General features: G+C 41.5%; 1 protein-coding gene across 3 annotated transcripts in view; it reads left to right on the top strand.

Moving 5' to 3' along the window:
• The first annotated feature begins 2,323 nt into the window (after positions 1 to 2,323).
• LOC138370072 (AF4/FMR2 family member lilli-like) overlaps positions 2,324 to 18,971 on the top strand; it is a 307,388-nt gene continuing 290,740 nt past the window's right edge. For 2 of the 3 annotated variants that reach the window (XM_069333852.1, XM_069333855.1), the window contains exons 1-3: positions 2,324 to 2,449; positions 17,510 to 17,631; positions 18,004 to 18,380. The gene's annotated coding sequence lies outside the window, so the exon portion shown is untranslated. Of the gene's footprint in view, positions 2,450 to 12,115; positions 12,241 to 17,509; positions 17,632 to 18,003; positions 18,381 to 18,971 lie in introns of those variants that run through there. The other variant, XM_069333853.1, reaches the window with a different exon arrangement.

The following is an 18,971-nucleotide window of genomic DNA, read 5'->3' as shown; positions in this document are numbered from 1 at the left end:
TTTGTATTTGTAAGGTAAATATATATGCTGATACTAATGAATCTTAACTATCAGCTCAAGGGCAGTATTATTATCACATAATGAACGTATTGCACTGTTCACAAGCCCTGTATATTAAGACACCGAATGCTATGTAATAACAATATACTCTGTACATATCTTAGGAATATATACTTAATAAAAGTGTTATACATTTTAAGCTTGTTTGTACTGTATTCATAAAACAAAATCTCAAATTGGCTTGCAAGTAAAACAGCAACTTGTTTATATTATGTAAGCCTACCTTTGTTGCTATTTATGTTATTTATTAAGTGTTGAACAGTTTGCGCACAAAAGGAATAAAATAATTTCATTGAGACCTACTGATCCTGAAAATATTTTCAAACATGTTAAATTTTTATTGAGGGCCTGTCTCACAGAGCATAAACTTCAACTGAAAATAATTTACATGATGTCATCATTCATACCGACTCTAAATCTTCCCTCCAGACATTGTTATCCAGTCAGCACAGAGATAATATACAACTCCTCATAGAAATCCAACATATAGGAAAAGAAGCCCATAATCTAGGGCTGTCAATCACCCTAAATTGGATACCAAGTCACATTGGCATAGATGGTAATGAAAAGGCAGACTCCCTAGCAAAAACTGCCACTGTTCTACATGTTGTACAGATTCAAATACCTCCAAGTTTTTCATAGATTAAGGAGCAAATCAAGAAGAAAATAATCCCAATTATCAAACATTGTTAGTTTTAGTTTAGTTCATTTATTATGCACCCCATACCCATGTTGTGGGCAGTAGTGGAAAGGGTTACAGAGGCACATAATGGGCTCAGGGACTGAACCCCACAATTCATTTAGCTAAGCAAGTTAAACATTGTCACAGAACCAAAGTAGCGGAAGGAAGATCCACTGCGATGTGGTACGAACAAGCCATTGGGTACTCTTCTTTCAAGCCTGACAAAAATCTATCCAGAGACATTGCAGTAGCCATACACACTCAGACTTGGTTGCAAGTGCTGCTGGGAGTTAATAAACCCTACAGTCGAGTGTCATATCTGTGGAACAGAAGCAGAGGCGCCACTTTTGCACTACTTACTGGAATGTGGAGCTACTGAAGCCCTGCACATCAAACTCAACATTAATCCAATGACTGCAGCTGCATTAGATGCACATTCCACAGCGACTACAATGATTAGAAAAGCCATTGAAAAATGGAACTCACTAGTGAACATTCTGCACCAACATCCGCCACCAAGATAATGTTATTAAAGCAAGACTAAAACCAGTGCACTAAAACAGAAGCGAAAAAAAGAAAACAGGGAAAAGGAGAAAACCCCCACTTCCATTTAAAACTTTGACCCAAATATCACAGTATCAAGGTTATAGCGAATAACCGAACTCAATTACGGGCTCGCTATAGCCCACGCTACGTGCAGGACATTTCGTTCTGAGTAGCTAAATGTAAAACAACAACTTGGTTCTCAAGTCATTCGACCTCATCACTCTTCTGCCTGGTGCCATAGGCTACGCCCACGTACATCTGACCGGCTCGTTACCTGCATTATGCTTTCAGCTAAGTTTTTTTTTTTAGTTTAGTTCATTTATTATGCACCCCATACCCATCCTGTGGACGGTAGTGGAAACGGTTAAAAGAGGAATATAATGGGCTCAGGGGTTGAATCCCAAATTTCGGCTCAGTGATGTTGCGAAACCACTCGCTACCAAAAAGATAAATAACCCATGGCTATCTATAGGTACACTTAAATCTATCAACAAAAGGCATGAATATGAGAAGAAATAAAATGAATAAGAAATATATATTAGGGATCATTTCTAAGACTCGACCAAAGAAGAAATTTCACAGCGTTCCACAGCGAAATTTCGGGCGTTTCCTTCCCCGAAACGCTTTGCGTTCAAGTTCAAGTATGTTTATTGAGATAAGCAATAAATACATCTCAAAGGGATAGAGTAGCTTAGGCTATTTCTATCCCCCTCCGCTTTGCGTAATAGTGGCTTTAGGCATTGTATGTACTAGCTCTGTCTATAAATCTATCAATTTTTGTAAAACCTCTTGTAAGTATGTACTTTATCTGAATAAACATTTATTTATTTATTTATTATTTATTTATAAATGCTGTACGAATCAAGGGTCCCAAATTGTGGAATGACCTCCCAAATGTAATTAAAAGTGGTGTCTCTCAACCAGGTTAGAAGAAAGACTAAAATATATTTACTTAATATCCAACTACGTTCTCATCTGTGGACACACAACAAACTAGATCGAGCTAACAAATTTGACAGTAGCTATTGCTTCGACGGATGGCGTGCATTCATGTCACACGCCCTGCATTGTTATTCTGTTAAAACTGCATGTAAACAGAAGACATTCGGACTCCTGGTTCAACCTTGGCGACGAGCGGACGTCTGGACCCCTCCTCCGCCTGTGAGCTACAGGATCACGTTCTGTTTTCGCGTTTTGGCTTTGCTACTGCAGTTTGACATCTCTATTCAACAGTCCGGTAGTACGACGCCTGGCGTAGTACATATCGCCTTGGGTCACAGGATTGTTGATAGATTTTTTTTTTTTGACGTGTTCTGGCTGGTTCTCCCGGCGGAGTGACAGTGTTCGGGGGCCGGCTTGGCCGAGAGGTGCCGGGGGTTGGCGGGTCTTTGTGGGCTCCTGGTGGGCCCTCAGTGGTGGTGGGCGGCCGGCTTCTGCTCTGCCGGAGGACACTGGATGAGTTTTGCGTTTTAGTTGGGGACTGAGTTTTTGGTTTTGCTACCTGGTGTTCTCTGTGTGGGGCGGGGCCGGTGCTTGTCACCCTGAGGGACTCCTGGGGCTCCCCAATCATCTGCCTGACTGTGCGTGTCTTTGCCGTATGGCATATTAATTTCCAGTGATTGGCGTCACTTGTTTCGCAATTTGACTTGGCGTTTCACCATTTCGGGCTTCGCGATTCACCCTTAACGGGTACGCCGGGGTGCATCCGATTCCACGATCGTCGTCGCCCTTACATCAACAGAAAACATTCATTTGCACATTCATAAGGAGTAGGGTCTAAGACCTGAGGAAAATTTCACCACTCTACGTTATCGCTACATTCATAGGTGGTTCTTATTTTGTTGAGAGTATATGTAGAATTAGTCCCATTGTCCCTCTTGGAATTTCACCATGGACCCCCGGTTGGATTGATTGACGAAGATTAAGATTGATTGGATTGATTGACGAAGGTGCCCGTGCCACCTTTTGGGTGGCACGGGCATGAATAGCCCGTAAATGGTGGCCCTTTGGAGCCATTACCAGTATCAATAACTGATACTGGAGATTCGTGGAGGTGCGACTGCACCCTGCTGAGAGGTCGTGACCTCTCCCCCGGTTGGGTTGTTGTAGATTCAGCTACTCGGAACAAGTTCCAAGTAGCACGGGCTATGGTGAGCCCGTAACTTACCTGGCACTGGAGCGGGGCAAGTAGCGTGGGCTATGGTGAGCCCGTAGTGGACTTACCTGGCACAGGAGGGTGCTGTGTGCAATTTTTTGTTCAGTAATTCTTTTCAGTATTCTGAGGTTGCATTGAATCGTAAAGCTGTTATCGCGGGGGAGGATACTGCTTGGCAGTCTTTATGAGGGTGTCCAGCTGCTGGACACCTTTGTTGACCAGGAGAGTGGCTGTGTTGATGGCTTCAGGGTGGTTACTGCAAGATTCAGGGACTCTTAAAGCTCTTCTAAGGGCGTTAGTTGCTTCACATTCCAGAAGATAGTGAAGTTAGGACTTTTCTGTGACAGTTTGGCAGAAGATGCACTCTCTCTGTCGGGGTTCACCAATCTCCCAGTTGCATCTGTAACCTAGACGTAGTCTATATAACCTAACTGCTATTTCCCTGTGGATTCCTTTTGGGATATTTAACCTTTCTAATTTGGTTGCCTGAAGATACCATGTTGCAGATGGCGAACCTTCAGCTATTCTCTGGTGTAGGTCGGCTTTGTTGAGATGTGAGAGTTTTTTGGTGATGTTTTTTATGTTCTCTAGGCTGGGTTGAATTGCTTTATGTATCACTGGATGACGAGTTGCCAATTTAGCAATTTCATCAGCTTTCTCATTTAAATTCCAACATGGGATGGGATCCAGTTTAAGGTTATGTTGAGTCCTTTGCCTTTAGCGACTGCTCCAAGATACAAAATGATGGTAATTATTTCCACGTTATCTTTCCACTGTTTTTGTCCTAATATTTGAAGTGCAGCTTTTGAGTCTGTGTGTATGATTGCATTTTGAGTGTTTTGTGCAATTACATATGCGAATGCCTGTTGTATGGCAAACAGCTCAGTTTGGGTTGATGATACTAGTCCTCCGTCTCCAATATGCCTGTTCGCTGGCCGTGCAAAGAGCAGCGCCAGCACTCATATTCTGTGTCAACCGATCCGTCTGTGAAGATGTGAGTGGCAATGCTTTGAGTGGCATTTGCTTTTGTGAGTGGCATTTGCTTTTCTATTATGCGCCTTAGGATTGTAGGATCATAGGCAGCCTTCTTCATTGGGAGACTTTCTATTATTATTTTGAAAGTAGGCTCTTCCCACGGTGTGGAAGAAGTGTAATTTGGGTGTGGTTGATCACCCTCTCTATCAAGAATCATGCTTCTTAAATGTAGTTTGTTTAGGACATTTCCTGCTCTTGCAGCCCAAGAGTTTCCATTGTTTTGGCCTAGTCCAACCACCAAGGCCTGCCATACTGGGATTGGATCAGGAGAAATAATTACCTAACTGATAATTGTAGCTGTTCTTTGTGATATTCTTTCTTGAAGAGAGGGCAAACCCGTCTCCATCCTTAGAGTTGAAGCCTGGTCCACATGGGGGCTCCCAGTGCGGCTCTCATAGCATTGTTTTGGGCAACTTAAGCTTTTTCCACTGTTGGTGTGATAGACTTGTGAGTGCAGGTGCGGCATAGTCGATCACTGATCTGACTGCCTGTACATAGTATGTGCAAAGGACTTGCAGAACTGCGACCTGAGGATTGCCGTCCGGGCCGCAGTTCGCTCCCTCAAGTAAAGTGACCTCAGCATTAAAATTCATGTGTGTGTCCAGGATTATTCCTAGATACTAATAGGTGTCCACCCATGCAATTGGTTGACCCTGTACTGTGAGTTGGAATAATAGAAGAGAAGATCGATTGATGAAGATTAAACCACCCAAAAGGTGGCACGGGCATGAATAGCCCGTAAGTGGTGGCCCTTTTGAGCCATTACCAGTATCAAGAGCTAATACTGGAGATCTGTGGAGGTGCGACTGTATCCTGCGTGACGGGAGATGTCTCCCCCGAATAGAAGATTGATTGATGAAGATTAAGCCACCCAAGAGGTGGCACGGGCATGAATAGCCCGTAAGTGATGGCCCTTTTGAGCCATTACCAGTATCAAAAGATGATACTGGAGATCTGTGGAGGCGCAACTGCATCCTGCGTGACGGGAGATGTCTCCCGGACCAAATGGTGTGTGCTATTCGATTGATTGATGATGATTAAGCCACCCAAAACGTGGCACGGGCATGAATAGCCCGGAAGTGGAGGCCTTTTTGAGCCATTAGTATCAATAGATGATACTGGAGATCTGTGGAGGTGCGACTGCACCCTGCGTGACGGGAGATGTCTCCCGTGTAGAAGATGATGATGATATAGATTCAGCTACTCGGAATAAGTTCCAAATAGCACGGGCTATGGTGAGCCCATAACTTACCTGGCACAGGAGCGGGGCAAATAGCACGGGCTACGGTGAACCCGTAGTGGACTTACCTGGCACATGAGCGGTGCTGACTCGTGTGTGTACTCACCTATTTGTACTCACCTATTTGTGCTTGCGGGGGTTGAGCTTTGGCTCTTTGGTCCCGCCTCTCAACTGTCAATCAACTGGTGTACAGATTCCTGAGCCTACTGGGCTCTATCATATCTACATTTAAAACTGTGTATGGAGTCAGCCTCCACCACATCACTGCCTAATGCATTCCATCCGTTAACTACTGACACTGAAAAAGTTCCTTCTAACGTCTCTGTGGCTCATGTGAGTACTCAGTTTCCACCTGTGTCCCCTTGTTCGCGTCCCACCAGTGTTGAATAGTTTATCCTTGTTTACCCGGTCGATTCCTCTGAGGATTTTGTAGGTTGTGATCATGTCTCCCCTTACTCTTCTGTCTTCCAGTGTCGTAAGGTGCATTTCCCGCAGCCTTTCCTCGTAACTCATGCCTCTTAGTTCTGGGACTAGTCTAGTGGCATACCTTTGGACTTTTTCCAGCTTCGTCTTGTGCTTGACAAGGTACGGGCTCCATGCTGGGGCCGCATACTCCAGGATTGGTCTTACATATGTGGTGTACAAGATTCTGAATGATTCCTTACACAGGTTCCTGAACGCTGTTCTGATGTTAGCCAGCCTCGCATATGCCGCAGACGTTATTCTTTTTATGTGGGCTTCAGGAGACAGGTTTGGTGTGATATCAACTCCTAGATCTTTCTCTCTGTTCGTTTCATTAAGTACTTCATCTCCTATTCTGTATCCTGTGTTTGGCCTCCTATTTCCACCACCTAGTTTCATTACTTTGCATTTACTCGGGTTGAACTTCAACAGCCATTTGTTGGACCATTCACTCAGTCTGTCTAGGTCATCTTGTAGCCTCCTACTATCGTCCTCAGTTTCAATCCTCCTCATAATTTTTGCATCATCGGCAAACATTGAGAGAAACGATTCTATACCCTCTGGAAGATCATTTACATATATCAGAAACAGTATAGGTCCAAGGACTGACCCCTGCGGTACTCCACTCGTAACGTCTCGCCAATCTGAGACCTCACCCCTCACACTGACTCGTTGTCTCCTGTTACTTAGGTATTCCTGTATCCAACGGAGTACCTTCCCTTTCACTCCAGCCTGCATCTCCAGTTTTTTCACTAGCCTCTTGTGTGGCACTGTGTCAAAGGCTTTCTGACAATCCAAAAATATGCAGTCTGCCCACCCTTCTCTTTCTTGCCTTATTTTTGTTGCCTGGTCGTAGAATTCAAGTAACCCTGTGAGGCAGGACCTGCCATCCCTGAATCCATGTTGATGCTGTGTTACAAAGTTCTTTCGCTCCAGATGTTCCACTAGCTTTCTTCGCACAATCTTCTCCATCAACTTGCATGGTATGCAGGTTAGGGACACTGGTCTGTAATTCAGTGCCTCCTGCCTATCCCCTTTCTTGTATATCGGGACTACGTTAGCTGCTTTCCAAATTTCTGGCAGTTCCCCTGTTGCCAGTGATTTGTTATACACCATGGAGAGCGGGAGGCACAGTTCTTCTGCTCCTTCCTTTAGTATCCAAGGGGAGATTCCATCTGGACCTATAGCCTTTGTCACATCCAATTCTAGTAAACACTTCCTTACTTCCCCGCTGGTAATCTCAAACTCTTCCAGTGGTTCGTGGTTAGCTATTCCCTCTCTTATCTCTGGGATTTCTCCTTGCTCCAAGGTGAAGACCTCCTGGAATTTCTTATTCAGTTCCTCACACACTTCCTTGTCGTTTGTAGTGAATCCTTCTGCCCCTAACCTTAATTTCATAACCTGTTCCTTTACTGTTGTTTTTCTCCTGATGTGGCTATGCAGCAATTTAGGCTGAGTCTTTGCCTTGCTTGCGATGTCATTTTCGTATTGTCTTTCTGCCTCTCTTCTCATCCTAACATATTCATTCCTGGCATTCTGGTATCTTTCTCTGCTCTCCAGTGTCCTGTTATTCCTATAGTTTCTCCATGCCCTTTTACTTTGCTGCTTAGCTAGCCTACATCTCTGATTAAACCATGGGTTTCTCATCTTCATTTCACTGTTTTCCTTTTGGACTGGGACAAACTTGTTTGCTGCATCCTTGCATTTTTGCGTGATGTATTCCATCATATCTTGGGCCGTCTTTTCCCTGAGCTCTGTTTCCCATGCTATATCTGCTAGGCATTTTTTTATCTCCTCATAGTTTCACTTCGGTATGCTAACCTTTTGGTTTCGGTATCCCTTCTCGAGTTCAATAACCCTTCTTCAATCAGGTACTCAAACACCAATACACTGTGGTCGCTCATTCCTACTGGGTCCTCAAAACTGATTTCTCTTATGTCAGAGTCGTTCAGGGTGAAAACCAGGTCGAGTCTCGCTGGTTCGTCGTTTCCTCTCATCCTTGTGGGTTCACTGACATGCTCGGTTAAGAAGTTTCTAGTCGCCACCTCCAGTAGTTTGGCTCTCCACGTATCCTCGCCTCCATGCGGTTCCTTGTTCTCCCAATCAATCCTGCCGTGATTGAAGTCCCCCATGATGAGCAGGTGGGATCTATTTCTACAGGCATAAGAGGCTGCCCTCTCAATTATAGTGTTAACTGCCATGTTGTTGCTTTCGTACTCTTGACTGGGTCTTTTGTCATTTGGTGGAGGATTATATATTACTGCTACTACTATCCTTGGTCCTCTCATTGTCATGGTGCCTGCTATGTAGTCTCTGAAACCCTCACAGCCCGGGATAGCCATCTCCTTAAAACTCCATTCCTTTCTCATGAGTAGGGCCACTCCTCCTCCCCTACCTTCCCTCTCTTTCCTTATTATTGTGTACTCCTGGGGAAACACGGCATTCGTTATATCAGTGTGTGTGTGTGTGTGTGTGTGTGTGTGTGTGTGTGTGTGTGTGTGTGTGTGTGTGTGTGTGTGTGTGTGTGTGTGTGTGTGTAGAAGATTGATTGATTGATGAAGATGAAGCAACCCAAAAGGTGGCACGGGCATAAATAGCCCGTAAGTGGTGGCCATTTTAAGCCATTACCAGTATCAAGAGCTGATACTGGAGATCTGTGGAGGAGTAGAAGAGAAGGTACGGGCTGATATATAAAGTAAGAGTGAGGAGAAAGGTAAGATGAAAGGTAAAAAAAAGGGGTAAGATAAAAGGTTGGCTTAAGTCAGATCATGTTTGTTAAGAAGGTTGGAGCATTTAAGTGTGTACTGTGGAAGGCAAGAGTCAGCAGCAACGGTCTGGCCTGCACCACCATCTGGTCACCATTTGGTCCGGGAGACATCTCCCGTCACGCAGGGTGCAGTCGCACCTCCACAGATCTCCAGTATCATCTATTGATACTGGAAATGGCTCAAAAGGGCCACCACTTACGGGCTATTCATGCCCGTGCCACCTCTTGGGTGGCTTAATCTTCATCATCGGTCTGGCCTGATTTTTGTCGCCAGGTGTTGAGCTTTTTCCAAAGAAGCTGTGTATTTCTGAAGGTGAGGTCTCCATGCTTGGATACTTAGCGAGTATATTATTTTAAAACTCTCATTAAGCTGATACGGGAGACATCTCCCGTCACGCAGGGTGCAGTCGCACCTCCACAGATCTCCAGTATCATCTATTGATACTGGAAATGGCTCAAAAGGGCCACCACTTATGGGCTATTCATGCCCAAGCCACCTTTTGGGTGGCTTAATCTTCTCTCTCTCTCTCATTAAGCTGATGAGTTTAGAGCGAGTATATTGTTTATAGAATATACTCGCTACAGATACAATAATCCAATTGGGTGCACACCAGAGATTTATGCAGTTCAATAACTACCTTCTTTTCCTTGAAGTCAAAGGTTCGCTTAAATATTTTTAGGGTTTGATTAGCTTTTTATTTTTTACTGCCCATTTGTTGTGTAACTCAGTGAATGACGGATTTGAACTTCAAGGTCCTTTTCTTCATCAGTCAGCTGCAAGGTAATGTTATTAATTTGGTAGTTGTGACGTGGGTTGCGCCCCACATGCAAAGTCTTGCATATTTTTTATATTAAAAAGCATTTAGCAGTATTATGACCATTTGTGGAGTTCATGTAGATTTCTCTATAAGGCTTCAATATCATTTTAATTTCCCACTTCATCATAAATCGTAATGTCATCTGCAAATTTGTTGATATGGTTTGTAATATTCCAATCAATGTCATTGATGTATATGACAAAAAGTATTGGTCCCAAAATGGATCATTGTGGTACCCCTCACCACATTTTTCCAATGAGATTAATTCCCATTTAGCATACCTCTGTTTTCTTTGTTAAAACAAAGAAAATATAGGTGTTTTTATCCATCAAAGAAAATATAGGTGTTTTTATCCATCAAAGAAAATATAGGTGTTTTTATCCATTCCAGTATTCTACCATTTATTTTATGACATTGCTATATAGTCGTAATGACTTGGCGCCTTATATAAAAAATAAATTTATGACCCTGTAATTTCCTTGCTAGTTTTTCATGTGGTACCTTATCAAAAGCGGACCTTATTATCTACCGGAAGGTCTTTGCCTGAGTAGCTGGTTAGCGTTTCCAAAAATGTAAACAGATTTGTAAGGCAGGATCTATTCTCAACAAACTCATGTTGCGTTGATTTTACGAGACTTGGCAATGAGATGAGATGGTGAATGATTCCCTCACTTAGGATTCTCTCAGTAAGCTTGCAGATGTATGATGTCAGGCTGATAAGACGATAGTTTTCTGCTGACCCCTTTCTGCCTTTTATTTTTAATAGGTGTGACGTTTACATGCTTCCAATCAATGGAAACCATTCCTTGGTCTATGGATTTTCTGAAAAGCAGTTTCATCGGTATACCTCATTCCTCACTAGTTCCTTAATGACTTCGTTCAACCACTTGGGCTGGGTGATAGAGGGACGATCTCACTTCATGCAGATTGGCGTTCAATCCCCGACCGTCCAAGTGGTTGGGCACCACCCCACCCTGTCCCATCCCAAATCCTTATCCTGACCCCTTCCAAGTCCTATAGTCATAATGGCCTAGCGCTTTCCCTTGATAATTCCCTCTATGAGTTTGGATTGAATTCCATCCACACCTGAGGCTTTTGAGTCTTTTAGCCTTAGCTTTTAGTCTTTGAGTCTGTGTCGCATGTTAGGGGTTATATCCCTTAATTCGTTCTCTTCACCTCCTTCATACATTTGTACTCGTCTATTTGTGCTTGTGGGGGTTGAGCTTTGGCTCTTTGGTCCCGCCTCTCAACTGTCAATCAACTGGTGTACAGATTCCTGAGCCTATTGGGCTCTATCATATCTACATACAGATATTTGTGTGGGCGATGGGATGTCATCTAATGTTTCTAGTGTGTGAACACTGAATGAAAGTATTCATTCAGTGTTTGTTGCCCCTTTTATCGTCATATCATGACATGGTTACACTCACCCTTTAAGGGGTCCTACAGAATCCTGTGTTTTGGTTTTACTTCTTATATAGGCATATAACGACTTAGGGTCTTTCTGTTTTGGGCAAGATTTCTTTCGCAGTTTCTTTTGGCTGATCTGATTTCTTGAGTGGTTGAGCTTATAGTGCCCTTTTATATATCTCAAAATCAACGTTCATCGCAGATTTATACCTTCTCCAGAGGGTCCGCTTAGTTATTAATGTTCTTTTACTAACTGTGCAGCAAGTCCACTACGGGCTCACCACAGCTCGTGCTGCTTGGCACTTTTGTTCCCAGTTGCTGAATTTAAAACAGCAACAACTAACTGTGTCATCCGTCTAGTTCCCTTTTCAAAACATTATTTCAGTTTAAAATTCAGTTAGTAACTATCCCGAGGAACTATGGGGGGGGGGAGGAGAGGGGATTCTTTGACAGGTAGTCGGCTTACTGTCCCCGTCGAGGCTACTACTACCAGTCAAGCGCGCGATGGCGGCCCTTGGGTAAATTACACGTAAATGTACTTATTAATATTGTATTTCAGCTGCTTCTTTAAACAGAAAGGGATAAAGTACAGCCATCCATGTAACTGAAAAAGAAAACAAATTACGTTTATCACATGTATCAATGCATGTTGTGTGGTGTGGACATTTAAGTAAAGGGTCCCTCTTGTGAATGATTCAGATTAAAAGGCAAAACTCGCGGGAGTTTGGTCGATCAAACAGAAGCTATCCACCATTTAATATCCTCCTAACAATCACAAACAAAAACAAACTTTCCTAATATACATAGGATAATGCGTTTTAAAGTAAATATTGAGTCGAAAGTGTGCGTATTTATTTTAAAATATAACATTTGAGTTAGGCAAGGAGATCTTTGTGTCGAGGTGTGGTCCCGGATGGCGCAAGTCGATAATCATTTGTTTCATTCATGTAAACACACCTGTCAGTCAAGCGCGCGAGTTTCATTACTCGGTGTTTTGTTGTGTTTTTTTAAATTTTATGCAGTGTTGATGATTTAATATTTGTTATCGTAATCGGTTTATCTCAGGTAAGCTGTGCTAAATGGTCACCGGCGCTGAGATATTGCTGGCGAGTGTGAGGAGGCGCCTGGTGATGTTGGTGAGGGCTAGTCGTGCAGGGCCAGGGGTGGAGGCTCAGGGCCAGGGGTGGAGGCTCAGGGCCAGGGGTGGAGGCTCAGGGCCAGGGGTGGAGGCTCAGGGCCAGGGTGGAGGCTCAGGGCCAAGGGTGGAGGAACAAGGCCTTGGGGGAGGAACAGGGTCAGGGGGGAGGGATAAGGACCATGGGGGAGGAACAAGGCCAAGATGGAAGCTCAGGGCCATTGGGGAGAATCAGAGCCAGGTGAGGGGGGGGGGTTATAAGGGTACGGGATGAGGCTAAAGAGGATGATTGGGGCCAGGTTTGTGACCAGGTCCAGAAGTGGTTCTTTGTCAGGTTGGTGGCTTTGGATTAGGAAGGATGGTTATGCACAGAGGAGGTTCAAGGCATGCAACTAGCATTAAGGCTGAAACCCAGGTATAAGACTTGGCCAGTCGAGAAGTTTGGGGCCACCTGTTTCAGGCCACTCATTCGTCAAAATTTGCCACTTTATGATTGGTGTAAATCGTAAAGTGATTTTATGATTTATGATTATGATTAGTAGTCTAGTTTGGTTAAATAGTTTGGGAATGTTAATGATTCTTTTTGTTTACATTGACCATGATGTATTCATGTATGACTGGTGAATTTCTTTTTGGTTTGGTCACTGGAATCTATTGTCAGTTTCTGGTGATGAAGACTTCAACTGGCACCTGCACAGAATAGGAAAGATCTTCTCAGCCTGGGTACAATTTAAGACTATGATTCGGTATAGTTTACGTTCTCTCTGGTATTCTGTGGATACTTAGTTATACAAGAGTCAGCTTAATAACTGCCCACAGGCAAAACATAGTCCACACTGCAAAATGTGTTGAATTCATTGTTGAACTCTGACTCGTGTAGCTTTGTAAGTAACCCAATAACAGCCACCCATGTTGAAATGGTAGATAGAGATATGCAATTCATTCTTCCATGTCAGAATAATCTTAGCAGTAAACCCCTTACCTGCCATAGTCATAAAAATTATAAATATATTTGAAACAATTCCATGAGGTACTGCACTACACTATTTGGAGAGCATGCAGGATAATATAATGGGGGGGTGCTTCAACAATTATGCTTAAGTTATCCTATACACAAGGAGTTCAAAACTTTACGGGACAGTTCCAAATTTATCCACATTTGATTGATTTGATTGTTGCCGCCAGAGGTACTTATCCACAGTAGTCACAATTCCTAGATTTGATAATGGGCTCATTTTGACACAAACCACAGATTTACGCCAGAGATATGTTGAATGTAAACAAATTTATTTTAGTTTGCTACAATTGAACTGTACTAGTGTAGATATGATTTTAATATCAAAATAGACAAAAACTGCAATGTGCTCTATTGTTTATACTAAAAACATATTTTTCAACCAAAAATTGCAGTAAACAAAAAAATTAAGTTTGAACAGATGTCCAGTTGCAATAAATATATTTTCCAGTCCAAATTCAACTGCATCAGTGGGACTCCTGTTTTTATTAAGAGAAAATGAGGTTTTATTTTATCGGCAGGGAGTATGTACTGATGGACATTGACAATTTCTACGGACCTTATAGTTCTATTTCTTCTAACAGCTGTGATTTTAGGTAGTTTAATTAATTTAGGAATTTAATTAATTTCTAAAGGAATGTAAATTTTTCAATATAAAATTAAATATTGGTGAATGTGCTGAAGTACAAGTACAAAATCTCAATGCACACTGAAGCCTCAGTATGTGACATGGAAAAGTCTGAATGTAAATTCTTAATAAAGTACAGCTGTCAGACATAAGAGTCCTAAACAAGAAAGCATACACAGCCTTATTCTGTCAGGAAATAAGGACATTGTATGGTATTATAAGGTATTTTCAAGGTATTTAAATAAGGTATTTTCATCACTGGATATTGACATTAAACATAACCTTGATTATTTACGAATTCTGTCTTTTTGGTGATTTGAGTGACTCGTTAGTCATTACTGGTACATAATTTAGTTGCCACGAGTGAACACAATCATAATAGTGATATTTGACTAAGGGTAGAATGCATTAACCTTACTAAGCCTGTAATCTCTCTTTCCTTCAAAGTAAACCTGTTGCCCATAGGTTGGATTGCATAGTTTAATTATGTATGTTATTTTTTTTTTAATTTATTTAGCTGCACACTCAAGTGATGGCAGTTAGTCAAAATTTGTTAAAGATTATTGGGACAAGTACTATTTGGGATTATTGATTATCTTTTGCTTCTTGGTAATAAATATACAGTACTGTAGTTATTTTCTATTATAAAGTAAGAATTTTTTTAAAGTATTATGCTATTTAACTTTCTCCATCCAAACCTAGCTATGTTTAAGGAATTTGTAAGTGAAACATGACTCAGAATTGAAGCATTAAAAATTCTAACATTTAGAATAATAGCATAATTGTTTTGAAGTGTAGGACAGAAGTTCCTTCTGTTCTACATTTCTCTTGTGTAGTTTCCTTATGCACGAGGCAAGGTGTTGGTAAGATGCTGCTAGGGGATCAAACTTTGCATGACAATTAGTTATTTTGCCTGCCATTACTGATGGCAATGGAGAATTATTTCTTTAATCTTTTAATTATTTCTTTTAATAGATAGAATCATTATTATATGGGAGTTGGTCACCCATAGTAGAAATGCCAGCATATCATCTGTTAACTTAGCCTTGTGAATACCTGAGTATCGCTGTCAACAGGAATTGGGCAAAAAAAAAAAAAAGTTAGTGAACTCTTATCTAAGAAATTCATTCTTGAACATATGACGTGTATGGCCAGACCCACACCTCAATGCTGTGCCCCACACTAACCTGGGCATCCAGCATCGACACTAAAGCCGAACCTTTCCGGTTTCTTACGCGGCCTGGTCGACGACCGGGCTGCGGGTACGCTAAGCCCTGGAAGCACCTCAAGGTAACCTCAAGGTAGGAGATTGTTACTTGGTGGTTTTTGGAGAATATGGACTTAAGTGTTACTCGCTCCCAACCCATAATTTTTAAATGAAAGTGAGGGGTATCTAAGAAAAGGAAAGCTGAACCCAGATGTGGAAGATTCAATAAGAAATGGATTTCTAAATATTTTGTTACCACTGTAGATGGAAAACCAGTGTTTTTAATTTGCAAAGAAAATGTGGCAGTTCTAAACAAGCTCAACTGTAATTCCCATTTTGAGATCAATCAGAGCAGTAAATATAAATATTATACATTTGTATATAGTGGTATATTAAGTGTGTGGCCCATAGATTGTATCACCATTCATAAAGTTGCCCACAAGTCAAAATAATATCCCTGCACTAGACCATAAATCTGTTTAAGACATGAGCTTGGCAAATAAGAATAGATTATAATAAGAATCACTCGAGTCTTATTTACGGCGCATCTTCATTATTGTTAAGTTTAAGAAAGTTGCAAACTGAGCAAATAGTTTGAATTCATTTATTCAGTGTTTTTGTGGTATTATTTCTGTAAAGGGAAGAGCAATGTGACTCATAGGAGTCTATATAATTCTAGTTTCTGTTTGATCTAATACTGTAGGCAAGTTTTCCTGGATAAAACTCACTCTGGTGGCATGCTGCCAATCCAGCACTAAAATATTGCATTTATCTAAATATTTTAGATTTTATAGCAGGCTGAAATGAGTTGGAGTTTTAACAGTTATACTTATTAGCCAGTATAAACCTAACTTTTTCAAAATACTGTATGTCAAACTAAATTTTGATTATCTTCAATTTATTTGTCTATAAATTGTGGTTACTAGTGTAATCATTAATGCTTTACTATATTTTTATTATTATTAGGTAATGTTTGCGGGCTTGTTATAAATTTTGGAGTTAGCTGGTAAATGGTTATTTATCTGTATTTTAATTAATTTGTATAAAAAAATCTATTCTAACATTACTGGTACAGTATAGTAAAAACTCTGAGAGAAATTACCATATTGTACTGTATTTCATTACTGCACTGCACTTCCCATTCTCTATTTTTCACATTTATTCTCATTAGAATGAAGAAGAGATGTGGAAATGGGTAGCATATCTTTTGAATATTTTTTTATGTAACTGTAATAGTTTGGGACCTTTGAGTTTGGAGGTTCTGGAATCTTTTGTCATAATTGGATAATTTCTCTCTCCAAACAGTAGCCAGTTCATTAGTATTTAATTTAAGATGCATCTTTTAGTGTAGCTTATTCTTTGATCATGTTATATCAAGGGTCCAAGTAGTACACTCGGGTTCGTTATTGACGCCCAGTCGGGAATTCTGGGTTCGAATCCCGGGCAATATGGACGAGCATATTTCCTTTCACCTAATGATGAAATGTGTTAGGTTTATTGTGAATATTATTCACCTTGCAGTAAGTAGGTACTCAGGAGGGGGCACCTGACAGCTGGCTGGACAGCGCTTTGGATTCGTAGTCCTGAGGTTCTGGGTTCGATCCCTGGTGGAGGCAGAGACAAATGGGCAAAATGTTTCTTTCACCCCGATGCCCCTGTTACCTAGCAGTAAATAGGTACCTGGGAGTTAGACAGCTGCTACGGGCTGCTTCCTGGGGGTGGAGGTCTGGTCGAGGACCGGGCCGCGGGAACTAAGTTGTAAGGATGCATCTAATGCCAAATGAGCCACAGGGGTATTAAACTTTTTCAGTGTCAGAGTTAACAGATGGAATGCACTAGGCAGTGATGTGGTGGCAGCAGACTCCATTCACAATTTCAAATGTAGATTTGATAGAGCCCAGTAGGCTCAGAAACCTGTACACCAGTTGATTGGCAGTTGAGAGGCGGGACCAAAGAGCCAAAGCTCAATCCCCACAAGCACAATTAGGTTTGTACATTTATTCTCTGAAGGCAGAAGGAAGCAAGGAAACTAGCAGGAAAAAGTGCCTAGCCATTACCACTATATAGCACTTGGAAACGGTCAGAATAAGGATTTGGGATGAGACAGGGGTGGGGGGGGGAGGAATGGTGCCCAACCACTTGGATGGTAGGGGATTGAACACTGACCTGCATGAACAGAGACGTCACTCTACCGTCCACCCCAAGTGGTTGTCTTTGAAGGCAGAGTAAAACATCTTTTTATATATAGTATTTAGCAGCATATTTATTATTACTGTATATCTTTTAGAGAAAGTTTGACCTAGATGTCAGTTGAGTTAAAAAGTTAATTTGCATGTTATCTTTCCTCAGGTGCAATATGACCCTGAAAGTCTGCAACCTCCAAGGTGTGACAGATGCTTTGTTTCGTGAATTTTTGTCACAGCCCGGGGAGAGGCAGTGGTGCAGTGAGATATTACATTCCATTGCCAAGGGTGAGTTCATTAAAGGTTACTGATCTCTTCCAATTACCTTTAATGGCCTTGTTCTAAGATTGCATTTGTTTGGAAATAAATATACTGGTACAGGCCTGTAACCATGACTGTTATGGGGCGTTGAATTTATTTTTCAAACCTAAGTACCATGAGAAGGGTATGTTAACATTAATTGGAATGGTAATATGTACAAGTAGAGTACTGTGTTTAATTTGTCTGAGCAATGATAATTATGCTTTTTAATGTGTTAATACAGTAATGTACCTACAGTAATTATAAAACTTTATTCCAGTCTTCAAACAAAATGTAACCCAATTATTCCATCCTGACTAATTGCTTGCACTAAAAAAAGGTATTCGTTTACTTTTACAGGAGAACGAGTAGAAACAAAGGATCTACTTAAGCTTCCATCTGATGCAGCACCACTGCGAAGCTCTCCCCGTGGCTCCCCAGTGAATTCTCCTCGTAACCATGCACATCTCTCGCCTCTTTTGCTTCCACCATCTCCACGCTCTCCCCTATCTTCAATTCAGCCATCCTCCACTGTTGTTCCAACAACAAATCAGCCACATACACTTCGTAGTTCTCAGTCGGTTTCTCCTACTGCAGCATCCACACCCACATCTTCAACTTCTTCCACTTTCTCCGTAGCATTTTCCTCGATTACACGCTCTTTTTCTGCTTTGGCAAATGAAGCTCATCCCAGTACCCCTACCAGCATCCTTGGAAGAAAACATGTTCGACGAAGGGTGAGTACCTCTGTGTAATTTAAGTTATATGATCTAATCAGCTAGCATGGAAAAAAGTTCTGTAATTTGTTAATTTTATACTGCAAGTCGTGCAAACTACAGTACTAAGAATATTTCGCTTGTTCGGTTATATGCCAATGTGAGAGTGCATATGTCTGCACATAATGCATGCACTAGCAGGAAAGGGCATGCATTATGCCCTTTATGATTCTGCATAAAGGACTAGCCCTTTATGCAGAATCATCATTTAAATTTTGGTCACTTATATCACAACTAAAATGGTAGATTTATTAGTAGAGATAACAATCTTTAGCACAATGAGGGATTCTTATAGTGCAATGGTCAGTGCATTCAGGTCACAATCGAAGTGTCCTGAGTTCGATTCTTAAGACAGAACAGAGATGGTGTTCTTAAAATGTTGCATTTTACCTGATGCCTCGGTTCATTTAACAGTTAATAGGTATATTAGGGTTAACTGTTTTATGTTGCACTTGGGAAAAGTCAATTGTTGGCCTAGGGGGGGGGATCTCAATTACCCTGAAATGTTTGCTGTTCCTGACAAAATCGTCTGTTAAAAAAAAATCTATCTGG

This window comes from Procambarus clarkii, chromosome 30 (assembly GCF_040958095.1).
Source record: "Procambarus clarkii isolate CNS0578487 chromosome 30, FALCON_Pclarkii_2.0, whole genome shotgun sequence".
Taxonomy (NCBI): Eukaryota; Metazoa; Arthropoda; class Malacostraca; order Decapoda; family Cambaridae; genus Procambarus; species Procambarus clarkii.
This window is presented reverse-complemented; position numbering and strand designations above follow the sequence as displayed.